Below are 19,203 nucleotides of genomic sequence, written 5' to 3' on the forward strand. Positions count from 1 at the left end.
TATACATCTCAGAAATCCCAGATCTGGGGTTCTTTTGTACAACACTCCTCCACTGAGGAAGAATCCGTTTGATAATTGCCGAATGGCTCTTTTTTGATCTCCGGTGGCCTGCTCTGGGTATATCCCCATCCTGAGGTACTTCTTTACGTCATAAAACCATGGCTCGCTATCCGCTTCTTCCTCTACCATGTTACAATAAGCATGCTGATCACGAACCTGAATGTGCAATGGGTCAACATGAATTTTATCTAGGTGGTGTAACATCGATGCTAAAGTGGCCAATGCATCAGCAACCTCATTATGAAATCTTGGGATGTGTCTGAACTCTACTGATCAAAATCGCTTGCTCAGATCGTGTAAACATTGTCGATATGGTATGAGTTTCAAATCCCATGTTTCCCATTCACCCTGAATCTGATGCACCAGGAGGTCCGAGTCTCCCAAGACCAAAACGTCCCTGATATCCATGTCTGCAGCTAGTCGCAGACCCAAAATGCATGCCTCATACTCAGCCATGTTGTTGGTATAATAGAAACGCAGTTGGGCTGTAACAGGATAATGACGTCCTGTTTCAGAAATAAGTACCGCTCCTATGCCAACTCCCTTCGCATTGGCAGCTCCGTCAAAGAAAAGCTTCCAACCTGGTTCCTCAGGTAATTCCAACTCATCTATGTGCATTACTTCCTCGTCAGGAAAATACGTCCTCAATGGCTCGTATTCTTCATCAACAAGATTCTCAGCCAAGTGATCGGCCAGCGCTTGAGCTTTCATGGCCGTCCTTGTCACATAGACGATGTCAAATTCCGTGAGTAAAATTTGCCATTTTTCTAACCTCCCTGTAGGCATAGGCTTCTGGAAAATATACTTTAGTGGATCTAAGCGGGAAATGAGATAAGTAGTGTATGAGGACAAATAGCGTTTCAATTTCTGAGCCACCCAGGTTAGGGCGCAACATATCTTCTCGAGTTGAGTGTACTTGACCTCATATACTGTAAACTTCTTACTAAGATAATAGATGGCTTGCTCCTTCCTTCCTGTAATGTCGTGTGCCCCAACACCCAGCCAAACGAATTCTCCAGGACTGTTAGATAAAGAATTAATGGTCTCCCCGTCTAAGGTGGAACCAACACAGGTGGGTTTGATAAATATCCTTTGATCTGGTCAAAAGCCTCCTGACATTCCGCTGTCCATTCTATCGCAGCATCTTTCTTCAACAGTCGAAAGATGGGTTCACAAGTTGCTGTGAGTTGAGCAATAAATCTGCTGATGTAGTTCAATCTTTCCAACAGACTCATTACTTCTGTCTTGTTCTTCGGCGGTGGCAAATTTTGGATAGATTTGATCTTTGACGGGTCCAGTTCAATACCTCGCCAACTGACGATGAATCCCAGCAGCTTTCCAGATGGAACACCAAAGGCACATTTAGCCGGGTTGAGCTTAATATCGTACCTTCGAAGTCTTTGAAAAAACTTCCTTAGGTCTGCTACATGGTTTTCCTATCAGCTTAGAATTTATGATCACATCGTCCACGTACACCTCGATTTCTTTGTGGATCATGTCATGAAACACATCAGTCATCGCTCTCATGTACGTTGCCCCCGCATTCTTCAAACCAAATGGCATTACCCAGTAGCAATAAGTTCCCCACGGCGTAATGAATGCCGTCTTTTCCGTGTCTTCTTCATCCATTAGAATCTGATGATACCCAGCATAGCAATCTACAAAAGATCCAATCTCACATCCAGCACAATTATCGATCAAGATATAGATGTTGGGTAAAGGAAAGTTGTCCTTTGGGCTTGACCTGTTCAGATTGCGGTAATCAACACACACCCTGATTTTCCCGTCTTTCTTCGGCACCGGCACCACATTGGCCAACCAATCAGGATATCGAGTGACACGAATAACCTTTGCTTGCAACTGCTTGGTTACTTCTTCTTTTATCTTCACACTCATATCCGTCTTGAACTTTCTCAATTTCTGCTTGACGGGAGGGCATACCGAGTCAATGGGCAATTTATGGACCACTAAATCCGTGCTTAGTCCCGACATGTCGTCATACGACCAGGCAAATATATCCTTGAATTCAATAAGTGTTTTGATCAATTCCTCCCTGATATTTGGTGCAATGTGGATGCTTATTTTAGTTTCTCTGATATCGCCGGCATCCCCTAAATTGATGTCTTCTGTGTCATTTAAATTGGGTCTGGATTTCTCTTCAAACTGGCTTAACTCCCTGTTTATCTCCTCGAAGGCTCCATCCTCATCGTATCCCGATTCATTATCATAATCGACCTCTTGTATGGTTGATTCGGAATCAGATTGATCTTTTAGACTAGGCTGAAGATCCATCGTGCATGCCATGTCGTTAAGACCAGTATAAAAAGAACTGTTCAAAAAAGAAAAGAAAGAAACAAAAATTAAAATAAAAATAAAACTAAAATAAGGAATAAAAAAAGAAACTTCTCGTTTTATTGAATCCTGGGATAACAAGGTTTCACACTTTGTTGAGCAATGCTAAAAAATAAAAAGGAATCCGGATTACAACCCTGGAATAATCCAGAAAACAAAAAGGAAAATCAGAGCCAACTACCAGGACTCCCTCCGAGTAGGAAGAGGAGTAGCTGTCCAATTGTTGACATTGGCCCTAGGCCCAACAAACTGTATTTCTGCATTACTGGATCCCTCTCCAGCCTCTATCATGTTGACATCTGCGAACATTCTTTCAAAGCTCTCATTCAAATCTTCATCCGGCCCGATCAAGGGCCCAAGAACTTCTGGGACTAGTAACTTTCTGCACCCTTCTTTGACAAATGATCTGGACAGTCGAGGGACTGTCTTAGGAAGGACCCAGACTTTTCTCTTCATCTTGCGGGCCCGTTTTACGTCCGCTGCGGTAGGCTTGAATCCCAACCCAAAAGTATCCAGGTTCTTGGGCAAAGAAACTGGCTGGACCATTCCCTGCAGATCAATCCCCAAACCTTTCCCTGGTACAAACCAGCTGTTCAACATCTCTGAGGCTATCATGCAGGTTGCGGCTATGATTTTGGGAAGTGGAAGGCCCCTACCCTCAGGAATCTTGTCCACTGAGACTGCGTCAAAAACCTGATAAACCCATGGGCCCTTATCATCGTCGGTTTCTATGAAGGGCACAATAGCATCATTGATGGCATGTGTACCGTCATCCCCGTGTACCACAATCTCTTGTCTATCCCATTCAAATTTGACCATTTGATGTAGTGCAGAAGGTACTGCTTTAGCTGCATGGATCCAGGGTCGTCCGATCAAAAGATTGTACGATACTGCCACATCTATCACTTGAAATTCCATGGTGAACTCGACTGGACCAATGGTTAATTCCAGTACGATATCACCCACTGTGTCAGTACCGCTTCCATTAAAACCTTGGACGCAGACGCTGTTCTTGTGGATCCTATCATCAGCAACCCTTAGTTTGTCCAGAGTGGCCAAAGGACAGATATTTGCACTTGATCCGTTATCAATTAGTACTCGAGTGACCACCGAGTCTTCGCATTTTACCGTCAAGTAGGATGCCCTGTTGTTTTCTGTACCCTCTACCGGTAACTCATCGTCAGAGAATGTCACTCGGTTTACTTCGAAGATCTTGTGCATTATTTTCTCCAAATGGTTCACTGAGAGCTTGTCCGGGACATGGGCCTCGTTCAAAATCTTCATTAAGGCCTGGCAATGATCGCTTGAATGGATCAACAAGGATAGCAATGAAATTTGGGATGGGGGTTTTCTCAACTGCTCTATAATTGAGTAGTCCTGGGCCTTCATTTTCTTCAAAAACTCTTCTGCTTCTTCCTCCGTTACTGGCTTTTTTATTGTTACAGGATTGGTCCTTCTTAGTTCCGCGGGACCAAAACATTTTCCTGAACGGGTTAAGCCCTGGGCCTCGCATATCTCTTCTACAACTTCCTTCCCCTTATGCATCACTGTCACTTGACTGTAGCTCCATGGAACTGCTTTCTCACTTGTTATCGGTAGCTGCATTACTGGCCTGATAACGACTGCTTCTATGCGGGCCCCCTTCACTACCAACACTGGGGCGCTTGATACTCCCGGCATTATTACCTCGACTGACTTTGTCTTATTCGCAGCAATAGACGAACCTCTCCCCGCTATCACAAATGGCTTGTCATCTACTTTTCCCAACTGTACCACTATTATTTCACTGGTCGACTTTTCGCTTGGGCTAGCCCGAATCATCATTACCGTTTGTGAGGGCTTTTTGGGTTTCCTCCTTTGTGCACTAGTTCGATCATGTGGGCCTCATGATGCACTAGTAACGGGTTCTCATTGATGTTGGGTGCCTCTGGTGCCTGAACCTCGATCCTATTTGTGTTGATAAGATCTTGTATGGCATTCTTCAACTTCCAACACTTCTCGATATCATGCCCGGGAGCCCCCAAACAATATTCGCAGCTTACTGAGTGGTCCAAATTTTTGGGAAGGGGATCTGGCGATTTGGGTTCGACAGGACTTAACAAGCCTATCTGCCTCAACTTGTGGAACAGAGTAGTATAGGTTTCTCCCAACGGAGTAAATGTTCTCGGCCTCTGCATCCTTTCTTTCCTGACAACCTGATTTCCGCGGAAGCTTGGCCCTGAAGGATTCCTGTATGCCCTTGGTGGGGGGTATGTGTTTTGGGGAAGTGGGTATGCATGTTGGGGAGCCGGCGCACGCCATTGCGGGCGAGCCGGAGGCTGGTTATAGGTTTGGGCGTGATGGACGGAGAAATGTGGCTCTTGTGAATGATGATAGGGTTGTGGATGGTTGTATGGAGTGTGTGGATAATTTGGGTAGTGGGGTCTGGGTTGGTATCGAGGGGAAGGACCTCTTGTTCTGGACCAAGTACCTGCTTCGACTATTGCGACATCCTCTCTTTTCTTTTTCCCGAGCACACCCCCTGTGCTGCTCTGGATAGCCTGAGTCGTGGCCTTGATTGGCGAGTAACTCATTATCTTGTTGGACCTGAGTCCCTCTTCAACCATGCCGCCCATTTTTACTACTTTATTAAAAGATTTACCAACTAACGTCACCAAGTGACCAAAGTAAGTTGGCTCCAAAGTTTGTAAGAAGTAGTCCACCATTTCACCTTCCCTCATTGGCGGATCGACTCTTGCTGCTTGTTCCCTCCAACGGAATCCGAATTCCCTGAAGGTCTCTCCAGGCTTTTTCTCAAGTTTTAACAGTGTGAGACGGTCCGGGATGATCTCAAGGTTATACTGGAAGTGACCCGCAAATACTTGTGCCAGATCGTCCTAGGTATACCGCCTGCTAGGATCCTGCCTCGTGTACCATTCGAGTGCAGACCCGCTTAAACTTTGACCGAAATAAGCTATCAGAAGCTCATCCTTTCCACCTGCTCCTCTTATCTTACTACAGAAACCTCGCAGATGTGCCATGGGATCACCACGCCCCTCGTATAGATCAAATTTGAGCATCTTAAAAGCTGCCGACAATTGCACATCAGGGAAAGGGCACAGTTCTTTGTAGGCCACACTAACTTGGCTGCCCAACCTATGCATACTCCGGAAAGATTGCTCCAGGCTTTTCATTTTACGAAGCACTTCATCCTGCTCCAGATTATTTGTCGGCCTCTCGGTTTCTGCCGGGAGTTGGAGGTGAGGGGTGTAAGGGTATGGTTCGGGTGCTTTAAAGGTTGGTTTAGGAGGATAATACTGGTTATCGTGAGCCTGAAACAATGACTCGCTGGAGGATCTTTGCAGTGTGGCTGGTGGAGGTGCCCCGAAGACGGGGACGATTGGCGGATGAGGGTTTTGTTTGGGTGGTGGAGCTTGGGGATTATAGGAAGTTTCCCTTTCGTAGTATTGGGCAATGGGGAAGCTTGTTGATGGGACAGTGGGCGGGTGTTCCGGAGTCCGAGCCAGTAAGAGGGTAGGAGTAGGGGGAAGGGTTGGTGACATCTGTCCCCTAGCCCAGGCTAGGTGCATTCCTGCTATCTTCTGTCTCAACCAGTCTACCTCTTCTTTCATTACTTGCATCTCTGTCTTTTCCTCCTCAATACTTTTGTCCGAACCATACATACTTTTCAGAATGGGCCCTTTAGATCTTGTGTGATAGTGGTACTCTGCCAGAACGTTCTAACTAGCTAACTGTTTCGAAACTTCTTTCTCTGATATAAACAACAAACTTGTTAGCGTTAGAGTTTAACACATAGTGTAATCTCACATTGGAGAATGCAATGTTCCTAGGCAGTTACACTATTTCTAACATGTTTTTGCTCCAACCGCATGCGTCATCTCGGCTTGTTTTATTTGTGCCTTTAAAGTATTTTGGGAACCCTCCGCTTTCCTCTCCATTATTTTTCTTTCTTTTCTCTCTTTTTTTAGTGGTGGTCGAATCTTATGTGGATTGCCTACATATCACGTCCCCGCGTGAATCAGATCGGGCGTAGTTCTGCCACAAAGTAAAGACGCAAAATTATTTTGGAATCATTCAATTCATCACCAAAATTTGCTATTACAGGCTACTTATTTTAAACAAAGAACACCAAAATACAGATTCCAAAATACTTAACCTGACTCGATGAAAACATAACATATGGGAAGATAACAGACCCCTAAAAGTCAACAAACAAGACTTGAACTAGGGATACATTAAAGCTTTCAATTTAGGTGCCCGCGAGGCATCGTTCGGCCTTTCCGCGGGCTTTGGTGTAAGACCCCTTTGTAAGCTTTTCAACTCATCCATGATCCGATGGACGTAGCCCATGACGGAGGCAAGAAGGGTATCACGAGGTATTTGCTCACATGCTAGGCATCTCATGTAGATGTAGTGCCCAATCTCATCAATCCTACCCCGGATGTTATCCCTTTCCTTGAACAGTTGCTCTATTCGCCGGTTCTTTAGTCCCAGTACTTGAACATTGTCGGCGAGTCGATCCTGGAACCTCTCCATTTGCTCTTCCATTCTGGCCATTAAATCATAACAACGCCTTCTGTCTGCTCGGGCATCTCGGGCTTGTTTAAAGACCAGCTCCTGAAGAGTGGAGTTCGTTTCTCTTAATAGCCCAATGGTCTCTTTGTAATCTCTTATGACTTGTTGTAGATGCTTTCTCCGTGCCATTGTACCTTTTGCCCACCTGACCCGCATCCTTGCTAGGCAAGCCTCGGATTTTTCCAAACCTTCTCGGCTTTCGCTAACTTGCTTTCTCAACTCTGCTATCAACCTTTCATCGGAGTGACGTTTCTGTCGGTCGTTGTTACTCTTACTGACTTAGCGAATTCGGGATCTCAGTGCCTGATTTCTTTGGTCAATTTATTCTTTTCACCCTGCTCCGAGGTAACTTGCACGCTGTTCTCAAACCTAAGCCTTTCAACTTGTTGCTTCAGCTTCCCGATTTCAGCCAGGTAACCTTCTTCTCTCGCCAACCAACCCCACTGTTCTTGCAAATTATCCTTAAATTATTGGACATGAGCTCTTTTAGCAGGTCTTTGACGAATCTGGAACCTTTTCCCGAACCAAACATTGTATTTTGGATCTACCTCACCCTTAGCCAATTCTCGAACCATAGTCTTGGGCTCAAGGAATCTACATTCGTGCCACAACTTTCTAATATTTCCTTCGGGGAATACGACTCCTGGACTCAACTCAATGGCGTGCCTGCTTAGATCCTCATCAGTGGGAATTACCTGAAATCTTCCTAGTTGGCGCAACACCCGATGAGGGGCATATGGTTGGATACTACGAACTCCCATCAAAAGAATATGACATTCCTCGGCCGCCATATATATTACCTCAGTATCAGGCAACCACCCAAATGCCCATTCAATTTGGTCGGCCATCATTGACCTTAATCATGCAAGCCATGCTTCGACACCTTCGGGGAATACAATGCCTGCCATCCGTTTCTCAAAACCACTGATACAGTTTTTTTCGTTCAGCCCGTGATTCATGTATCCTACTCGGTGACAGAGGTGTTTTTGCATCCACAGCTGGAGTAATAGATTGCATCCCTGAAAGAAATCGCCTCCTTCTTGGCATATAGTTAAGGCTCGGTAGATTTCGGACAAAACCAGAGGGACCATAGTACTGTTAGTCTTTTTGATCGCAACATCAGCCATCCCTACAAGGCCTATCTCTATTTTCTTATCTTTGCGTGGACAAACCACGATCCCTAGGAATGCTGTTATGAATGCCAAAACACGTCTCGCCTCCCACTTGTTCCTGTTCCCAGTATGAGTTAGTCCGAGGTTCGGCTCGTCAAAGCCCTGAAGAGCACCATACCGTTGATGTAAGAATTGGAGAGCGCAACATCCTCTCAACAAATCATCATTTTGCACCTTCCGACTAATGTTTAGTAAATCCAAAAACCCGTGCGGATATACCGATCTCGGTGAAAGCAAATATTGTCCCCTTAATTTTCCATTCAACCCCGCATATCCTGCGATTTCTTCTAGTGTAGGTGAAAGTTCAAAGTCAACAAAACGGAATACATTGTGGGTAGGGTCCCAGAATGGTATTAGAGCCTCGATGATATCTGTCCTCGGCTTGATATTCAACAGATCGACAAAACCTCCCAAAACTCTTCCCACTATTTCTTTACTATCGTCTTTCAGATCATTCCACCACATGTGGAGTTGTAGAGGGACCTCGCTAAAGACTGAGAATGGTTCATTTTAATTTGTGCTCATCCTGCACATTTATTAAGGTGATTAAAGAAAGAAAAACTTTTATTCGACTCAAAATAAAACTATCTATATTCCATTTTTTAATTTTGAAGATGAAGGACTCGGTTTTCAAATACGGCCTTTCAGCACTTCGGGGGCGAAGATTTTTAAGGCTGTGTGGGTCAACTGAACCAAATCTAAAATAATGACCCAAAGGTGGATGTTTATGCAAAGTCAGCCTTCCGGTGTCCCTTTCGGGAACATTCGGATATGTTTTGACAAAAAAGCGTCACCCGACTTCTTTATGATGAAATTAAAATTTGACATATATTTTTTGGCTATTTTAGAAAAAGGGGAGGTTGGACCCGATGAGGGTTGCCTACGTATCTCACATCCGGTGAGAATCAAACCGGCGTAGTTTGCCAAATTAAACAAACTATTTTAAAACATGACCATTTTTTTATTATTTAATTTTTAGCATTTCAAGCAAAATAAATGAATAAAATAAAAATAAAAAAAAATACTTTTAAAAACAACATATTTTCGCTTCCGTTGACAAATAAACTATTTTGAAACAAAAATCAAGACTCTTTTTCCCATAACATAACAAACTATTTTTTTTGAATAAAACAACTATTTTAAAAATAAAATATTTTTCTCAAAATTTCGGCAGAGTTTCGACAGTATTTGGGTATTGGTTTTTTCCAAAACAGTCAATTAACTCTTCAACTGCTATTTTTTCTCTTTTTCTCTTTTTTTTTCAAAATTTTTCTAACATTCCCTTAGATTCAGAAGCTAGTCAACATGCGGGTTCGAAAATAAATGCACAGAGCGTAAGTAGGATGCATCAGGATGGTCTTTTCTGTTTCAGGTTGCTATTCCTAGACGGACCCAACCCCTGTGTTGAGTTCCCTAAGTCAAAAATGCACATGATGCAGATAAGCGTTCCTAATAGGGATCCGACATGAAGTTGAGTTATTCTAGGTTCAGAACCTGGGTGTTTGTTTTAGACCTGGCTTACCCGAGCGGACAGCTCGAGGAGGGGGGGGGGGTAGTGTACCGGGGATACAGAAGCTCAACCCGGCTTTGCAACTTATCCGAACCTCGTTCTAAAAATGGGGTTGACTCTAAACAGAAAAGAAGTCACCCGAAATGCACCCTTCTTCATGATTTAGAAGACTCAGAGAGGAGATGGGTTTCGGCACAGTTTATATACAGTTCATGAAATATCAAAGCGGTAAAAGCAGTCAACTAGCACATTAGGCACATATCATATCAACATCAGACCAAGCCAAATACAACAATTATTCCAAGCTCGAATTCTGAAACCTGAACAAAACATTCTGGGTTTCTTGTTTGCAAAGTTCCCCAGCAGAGTCGCCAGAGCTGTCACACCTCCTTTTTTGCCCGCGCCCCCGAGAAGGGATGCGGAAGGGAGTTTTTCCAATTAAGGGACAATCGAAACGGGATTTATTTATTTATTTCAGAGTTGCCACTTGGGAGATTTATGGTGTCCCAAGTCACCGGTTGAATCCCGAATCGAGGAAAAGAATGACTCTGTTTAACAGTCTGCGCACCAGAAATCCGGATAAGGAATTCTGTTAACCCGGGAGAAGGTGTTAGGCATTCCCAAGTTCCGTGGTTCTAGCACGGTCGCTCAACTGTCATGTTTAGCTTATTTATCCGATTTGTACATGTTGTAACCTATGTGCTGATTTTAACTTTTAACCACTTTTATTCACTTTATTAAAGAGAATTGAACATCGTCTAAGACATATCTTTGGATTGCGCCGCATGAAATGAACCCGCAATCCTGAACACATCCGATTCGACGTTTTGGAATTTGGATTTGGGTCGCATGAAATGCACACCCGAGCTTAGGGACGATAACATTATTAGATACATACCTAAAGATGCTAGCGCGTTAGTACTTCTGAGAAAGCCGTGAAATTCGCTAAACGGTCCTTCCCGAAATCTAAAGAGTCAATATCTACATTTTATGAGGGCCCCACAGTTTGTGATTTATTTCGGCGAGGCACAACTCATTCATTTTAAGGATATCCTAAAGCGACTACGTCTTCTATTTCGTTTGTCTCTAGAATAAAAGAAGAAAATACCTAATTTATTTACATGTTTGAGAGTTATTATTGAAAAAATTCAAACCTAAATAGTTAACATCAAAGACAGACGGGAACATGGGGGACATAACCATTTTGGGCCCAGGCCCCAGCACACTGGGCGCGAAACTGGACCTGGGCTATTTCTATTTTAACGTCTGGCCTGCTACTTACTTGTACACTTTTGGGTATTCACAATAAGGCAGAAATGGAATCAACAACTACAAAAACCCCTTTTATAACTCTAAATGAACAAGTCTGCTAACTAAAACAGTTTGAACTACTGATTAGCTGACCTAAAGTCTTTATACGTATTTGAAACATGCTTTGTAAAGGAATAAGTTGAAATATCTGAATGCTACCACCACATTATTGGTTCTTTAAAATAAACATACATGGCAGTCTATCCACTACTACTGCTCGATACTCAGTTGTACATAGCAAAGCTATTACATGCTTTTAACAGATGAAACTAGCTACTATATTACACAACTTAAAATTTTAGAAGATACAAAGCTAAATGTTAAAACTTCAGTTCCTCATCTCAGATTCATGCTTCAAATTTTAGATTTACAAGGTTCAGCAAAACAATTGTGTACCTGATAGAAGAACAGAAATATAGGAGAAGAGGAGTCAACAGTAGTAGCAGTAACACAACAGCAGATTCAGCCACACAACAACAACCAAGGAAAACCAATAATAACCAGGAATGGACAACAAGAAGGACCCAACGACAGATTTTTAAAACCAAATAAAAACCCACGACACTCAATGAAACAGCAACAAGTCACCCAGGTAGCAGACCCAGCAAACCAGTTTGAAGAAAAACCAGCAATATCGGACAATCCATAGGGCACTGAAGCTATAACAGTATTGTATTCAACAGTGAAGAAAAGACTTCTCTTTTCAGTTTCTATCTCTCAATATGCTGAAAGTAGCTGTAAGGAAGCAAGCCTAGGACCACAGATCTCTAACTCTGGACTTTTCGATCCAACTTCCAGCCTATCTCACACTCAATATCTTCTGACTTTATGAAGATTAAAAGCCAGCACTGTTTTTGCCTTTTTTTCAAACTCTGAAATCTTAATGTCCAGCCCCTTACTTGTTCTAAAAGAGCCTACTTATTGGCAAAAATCAGCAAGCAACAGGCTGCCCGTTTCTATTTTGCCCATACCCCTTAAAACTAATCAGAAATGCCCATCCTCCTGACAGCCCCCTATCATGTGTTTTGTGCCCAAGAGGTATGGGTAATTTTGTAATATTCAATTAACCCCATGCTATCAAGTTTTGTTCTCCACTATTAATAAATAATTGTATTAGTTTAATGACATTTCAGTACCCTACTGTCAGCCCCCTTAAACTAATCAATTTATGAACTTTTCAATCCCCAAGCTACCCTGAATCCACTGATTATTACTGTATTACCCTAGGTTTTAGAAATCTGAAATTTAAACCTGTAAGAGTTCAAACTCAACAACTGACCAAAACTGATTTCTAACTATCTCCTAATTGCTACAGCTATAACCAATTCACAACTAAATTCAAACAATGGCTCGATCAAAGGTGAAGCAGTATGAATCAGATTATCCTAACATTCAAACCTGTAAAACTAATCGACGACATTTATCCAATCGACTATACTAGCTATAACATATAACAATCAATCGATAAACAAATAAGACTAAACAGGTCCCCAAATGATTTCAGCAATTTTGCACAAAACAGGGAACCTACATGAATTAACCACTCGACGATATTAATCAAATCGAATATGTATCCTACCACACGTATTTAACAATGGTCAGAAGAAGAGTCGACCAAATAAAGGGTCTATGAAGACGAAGAGAATTGACAGAAACAACATAAAAATCAACAAATTAACTAGACATGCTAACAAACACAAATAGAATACAAACAACAAAAGAAGAGGAAAGAGAAACTTATCTTGGAAGCTTAAAATAAAATGGCCCAGGCTTGAACCAGAATCGACCCTTTGAGGTTGAACGGACTTTAATCGAAGTGAACACCTCGATTAAGGTCTATTAGACCCCAATCCTGTGTTGACTTGGACAGACCCCCCAACTTTTGGATTTCTAGGGTTCTTGATGGCTCGATTTGGGGCTCGAAGGTCTCTACCTAGATTCGAACTGAACCAAGTGTGTCTAGGGCATGAGGGAGGTCAGGGGGTGACATGGTGTGAGTTTGGGGCTGGTTGGGGTAGGTTTGGGTTTCACTCGAATCTTCGATTGAAGATTCGAGACGCTGGAGGTTGATTCGAGAAAAACGGCTAGCAGATTTGTAACGAGGGTGGTTAGGAGATTCAGGGGTATGATTTTGGTGGTCATCGGAGGAGGTAAGGTTTCAAGCTGGTTCTTTGATTTGATATTCGAAATGTTCCATTGAGATTCAAAGCAAAGGGAGCCTGGATTCATGATGAGGGTGGTTAGGCGGCTCAGGGGTGTTGGTTTCATGGCCAACGACATCGTTGCCGCCGGCTTTCAGGTGAAGGGGCGAGGTGGCGGCTAGGGTTTCCATGGGGAACCTGTCTCTGAGTGTGAGAGAGACGAAGGAGTGAGAGAGGGGGGGGGGGGGGTTGGTCTGGGGGGCGTGGGGTGAGGGATTGGGGTTTTTATACGGAGTGGGTGGTTTGATCCTGGCCGTTGGATCTGGTGAGATCAATGGCCAGGATTAAGGGAGTTAACCAACACGGCGTCGTTTGGCTTAAGTAGGTGGTTGGTTCGAACCGGGCAACGGGTCGGGTACGGGGAACAGGTATGAAAGATGTGATCTGAGCCATTGATCTATTTAAGATCAACTGCCCCGCTCAATTGTGCCAGAAACGGTGCCGTTTGGGCACCTCTGAGGAGACGGACTGGTTTAACACATTGGGCCAGCTCGTTTGGGCCTGTCTTCATTTTAGTTTTTTGGCCCAAACCGAGTGTTCTCTATTATTTTCAACTCTTTTTCTTTTTCTACTTTTAATTAACAATCAATAAAATTCTAAAATAATTTGTAAAACCAAAATTAGCCTACAAAATGTTTATTAAACCTTAACAACAATTAACGCACAAGGTTAGACATTTAATTAATTATAACAAAATTACACAACGGCACACATAAATGACAAACCGCAACAAAACTGCATTTTTTGTAATTTTCTTTCTTTTCCATAAAACATTACTTAATTAATTCTAAGACGTACAATCAAATCTTGAATGTGCATGCAACATGTATTTTTGTATTTTTTTAATTAATCACAACAAGGGTAAATATTTACGGGAAAAATAATTACCAAAATGTCACGCAAATTCTCAAAATTGTACACAAATGAAATTTGTTTTATTTTTTGATTTCTTTTGGAGTAGTTTCCGTGAAGCAAAAATCACGTGCTCACAAATAAGACCATCAATAAAACTCCTCATCCTCTCTCTCTCGGTAGGAAGTATGATAAGATCATGGCGAGCTAAGTCGATGAACCTGGTCTCATACTGGGTAACCGTCATGGAACCCTGCTGGAGGCGCTCAAACTGCCTATAATAGGCCTCTCTCTAAGTAACGAGGAGAAACTTCTCCAGTAATAACACTGTAAACTACTCCCTAGTCAAAGATGGCGACATGGCTGGCCTAGCTAAGCAATAATCCATCCACCAAGTCTTGGCGGATCCAGACAGGTGAAATGTATCAAAATTGACCCCATTGGTCTCAATAATGCCCATGTTCCTGAGAACCTCGTGGTAGCTATATAGGAAATCCTGGGGATCCTCAGAAGAAGCACTACTGAAAGTAGTAGTGAAGAGCTTAGTGAACCTATCCAGCCTCCACAAAGCATCGGCGGACATAGCCGCTCCATCGCCGGTCTGAGCTACTGCACCCGGCTAAATGGCTACGGCTGGCTGAACTGTTGGAACCTGAACCTGGGGAGCTACCTGCTCCGGAGTGCGTGTAGTAGGAGTCTAAACCCCTCCTCTAGCCTGGGAAGTGTCTGGTGCTACATGAAGCAAACCTGCTCGGGTGACACTCTCCATGAGGCCCATCAATCGGACCAGAGCGTCCTGAAGAACTGGGGTGGCAATGAACCCCTCTGGGACCTGAGCTGGGCCCACCATAACTGCTGGGGCTGGTGCCTCCTCCTCAAAATCAACTTGAGGCTCCACCACTGGTGCTGCTGCTCGGGGCTGAGCTCTGCCCCTACCTCGGCCTCTAGCACGGCCTCGGCCTTTGCCACTAGTGGGAGTTGCTGCTGGGGGCTCGGGTTGCTAAACGGTAGATGAGGAAGCGCGTGTTCTCGCCATCTGCAAAAGAACAGAGTAGAAATCCAATTAGCATTGAGAAACAAATCTGCACTAAAAGAAAGAACAAATGTGAAATTTTTCCTAACTCTGTAGCCTCTGGGGGATAAATACAAACGTCTCCGTACCGATCCCTCAGACTCTACTGAGCTTGTCCCTGAGTTGTGAGACCCATGTAACCTAGAGCTCTGATACCAACTTGTCACGACCCAGAATTCCCACACTCGGGAGTCGTGATGGCTGATCGCTGCCAACTCAACGCTACAACAAGGTAGGAAGAGTGGGTCACAATAGCTTTTACCCGATATGAGGGTCGGGATTGAATTCCTCAGGGAGCTAGTAGTGGAGTCGATGTATCTATCTAGCTTAGCATCGTGTATTTACTCCAAATGTCACTTCCATACATTTTTGGGTTTTTGATTATAAACTACTATTATCAAACTATTAATTGAAACTAAATTATGCTACGAGATGATTGCTAAAGTTGTATCTAATGGGAAGAAGGGCACTAGGGTCGTGACATCACCTAGGTGGCTAATTGACGGGTAGATGTTTCTAAGGTTCGATTGACATAATTGGGGCTTATGCTATAACCGTTCCACAATTTTTTCCACTCTCACACCTCTCGGTAGAGAGAGTGACTTTGCCCAATTGACTCTCTTGAGACCAAATGGGTAGGCAAATTAGATCAAGCAACTAGGGTTCAAGTAGGGTGATTACTCTCTCGAGGTTTAACCCGTTAATTGGGACTATTATTTCTCATGAGTCCATCCCAATTCCTTGTTGGGTCAATTTTGGAGACTTAGACTCTCTTTCTAAAGAAGAGTCAAATCCACAAAGCTCAAATCAGTGTTTGTAACCACCAATTCATAGATTAAAACATAAAATCAACCCAAATAGCAAACACCCATAGTCAATCTAACCCTAGATGGCAACACCCATCAATTACCAATACTAGGGTTGAGCCACAACCCTAGCTAATGGGTTTAGCTACTCATGCTTGAAGAAGAAAATAAAAAAATAGATGAAGAACAAGACATATTAATTAAATGCTAAATTAAAATACAAGAATCTATCGTTAATTTGAAGCTAAGATGCCAAAAATGGCTATAAAAGATGTTCTCATGAGCGCAGTTCAGTTCTGGAGTTAACAGATGACCTAAAAATGGTAAAATATTCTATTTATACTAGGCTGGAAAAACTGGACAAAAATACCCCTGTGGGGTCAGTGCAGGCCGCATAAAATGGACCGCGGCCGCACTAGGCTCTTGGACTTCAATTCTGGGCTCTCTGAACTTAGGCTCCACAGACCGCGTAGAATGGACCGCGGCCGCGGAGGCAGCTGGCGCAGTCCGCACAATCATGACCGCGGACCGCATGGCTTGAACTTTGACATTTTCCATCTCTCTGAATCTCTCTTCTGCGGACCGCATAAAAAGGTAGTGCGGCCGCGGAGCCTTCACCGCGGACCGCTAAATGTGTACCGTGGCCGCGTTGCCTGAAGCCCATTTTTGTCAACTCTCTGAACCACCTAGTGCGGACCGCACAAAGTCGAATGCGGCCGCACTAGACCTGTTTTCCCTCAGATTGCCTTGTCTTTGATACTTGAGCAGGTTTTACTCCTTTTGAGCCGATCTTTGACATTTTGTCACTTTGTCGATCAAACCTGCAATCAAGCACAACTTATGAGCCTTTTGGGACTAATTTGTAACAATTTATACTCAAAGCATAAGCAAGAAGGAGCATGAAACACGTTAAAATCCCTACTTATCAACTCCCCCAAACTTAAGCCTTTGCTTGTCCTCAAGCAAACAAAATAAGACCCACTCTTTAAGGAAAAATCCAAGTATTTCCAGCTATCCTAAAGTAACCTCAACAAGTATCAATTGGGACTAACAATTGCCCTCAATACGGATGAATCATTAACAACATTTAAACTTTGAAAAACTATGGATCAAGTGTGACACAAGAGCATCAAGAGTTGACTCATTACATCAAAGAACTCTCTCAATTGCTTTGGTCGTTGTGGAACCCAAACTCACACATCCTCAACTCTCCCTAAGCAAACCTCACCTTTTAGAGTATAAACATACAAACCGAGGTTAATGGGAATTCACTCATCTCTCTCAAGGAAAGGTCACAAGTCCGGCTCTAAGTACCATATGCTTGCCCCTCATGTAAGTATCCACTAATACAAGCGTTATTCAACTCAAGATCATATAAGGCTTTTGTGGAGTCAATGTGAAGGCTTTTGGTTCAGGGTAGGAAATGTTTTGGTCTAAATGGGTTCCATCTTCCCTTAAGCACTTCTTTTGATTCATTTTGGCACAATTATCTTGACTCTTTGAGTATCTCACTTCTTTTTAAGGGGTTAAAGAGACACAATGTTACTCTTTCTTATGCACTTCAAAGCGTTTCTCCGTTTTCAACTTTTTCCACACCTTTTTCTCTTTTGTTTTTCTTGAATCCCTTTTTATTCTTTTTCACATTGGTCTTTCTTGTTACTTTTTTCTTTTCTTTCTTTTTCATTGCTTTCCTTTTCTTTGCTTTTGTACATTTTACCACTTTGTTTCCTTCTTGTCTCTTCCCCCAAACTTTACTTTTGCCATTACTCAAGGGAAGATTGGGTGCCAAGAGAGGGTATATTTTAGAATGGGTATAAGCTTATAGCATTGGTTCTTGAAAGAAAAAGGTTTAAGGCTCAAAAAGGTTAGCTAGGGATTATATCATTGGCAGGCTATGGAATTGTTCAACTATCATTTGGATCAAGGAGAGCCTATAATCATTTCTCAAGTCAAATTTCACTCAAGATTTCGCCTCAACAGACATTCAGGGCAAGTTCTAGACCATTGGCTTGGGACTTGGACTCACAATTCGATTTCTCACCACACAAGCTCAAGGATTACTAAAGACATAGAGTCGGGGGCCCACAACAACCTTAGACACAATTGAGCACACAATAGTCCCGAAAAACCATATGATGATTGTTTGGTCAACACAAGAGTCTCAAGGTCACTACTTTCACCATCCTAAACACAACCACTTATCTTTGACCGTGGGATCAAAGGCAAATGTGTTAAGCCCAAGTGAAGCTTTGCTTGAGGTACCCTTAACTACAAACTACCAAAAATAAAAACAAAAACGGACTCAAACCCTTAAGAAGGTTGTCACGCCATCCATCATCGGGAAGAGCCACATGGTTCACACAACACTCCACCTTTGGAAAGAACCGTGGCATTAAGAAAATCAAAGGCTTATTGAAAGCGCCAAAAACGAAACAAAAAGCTACGAGCCTATATAAGAAGCTAAAAATGATTTTTTTTTATGAAAATAGAAAATAGAATGAATATGTACAATAGGGGATTTGAATATACAATGGGGGATGAATATATACAATAATGTAACTTTATATACAGACCAAAGGGAAGATAAAAAGTGCGATAAAAGTAACTAAATGTAAAGTTATATACAGACCAATAGAAAATCAAAAGGCATAAACTAAATCAGTATATATATACAATCATCCAAGGATAAAATGTAGGGCGCACCCCCTCAAATAAAAGCTGGGATTGTGTCTAATGCCAACTAAACAAATAAGCACCAAAAAGTATAAGGAAAGGATATGCGGACTCCCTAAGCTGTGTCCGTCTGCATAGGATCATCAGTGGTCCCCAGGTCCTCTGTATGCGCGGGAACCTCAGACTGGTTCCCGGTATCCTGCTGCTCAGCTGCTGGGACTGGGGCCTGGACCTCGACAGGATGTATAACAGGTACATCCTGTGGCTGACTGGAGGAAGCCTCCGGTGGGTCCGCCAACTGGATGATGGCCTCATCTGCACTAGGGAGCTTTCTCTTCTTCCTTGGAAGCCTTTGTGTCTGCTTCTGCTGTGACTCTGCTGCTGGTACTGCTGTTGGAGCTGAATTCTCAAATAGCAAGTCTAAAGGTAGCTGGTCTGCCTTCAACTTGTCCACATCCGCCCTAAGCTCCTTCACAGACTCCTTGGAAGCCCATGTTTTGCGTAGTTTCTTGTGCTCCATGGCAAGCTCCTTCAGAGCCTTGCCATGTGAATCCACTGCCTTAGCCAAGGCACCTCAAGTACTGATGACCTTTTCCTGGTTCTCTAGGATCTTCTTCAA

This window comes from Nicotiana tabacum, chromosome 7 (genome assembly GCF_000715075.1).
Source record: "Nicotiana tabacum cultivar K326 chromosome 7, ASM71507v2, whole genome shotgun sequence".
NCBI lineage: Eukaryota > Viridiplantae > Streptophyta > Magnoliopsida > Solanales > Solanaceae > Nicotiana > Nicotiana tabacum.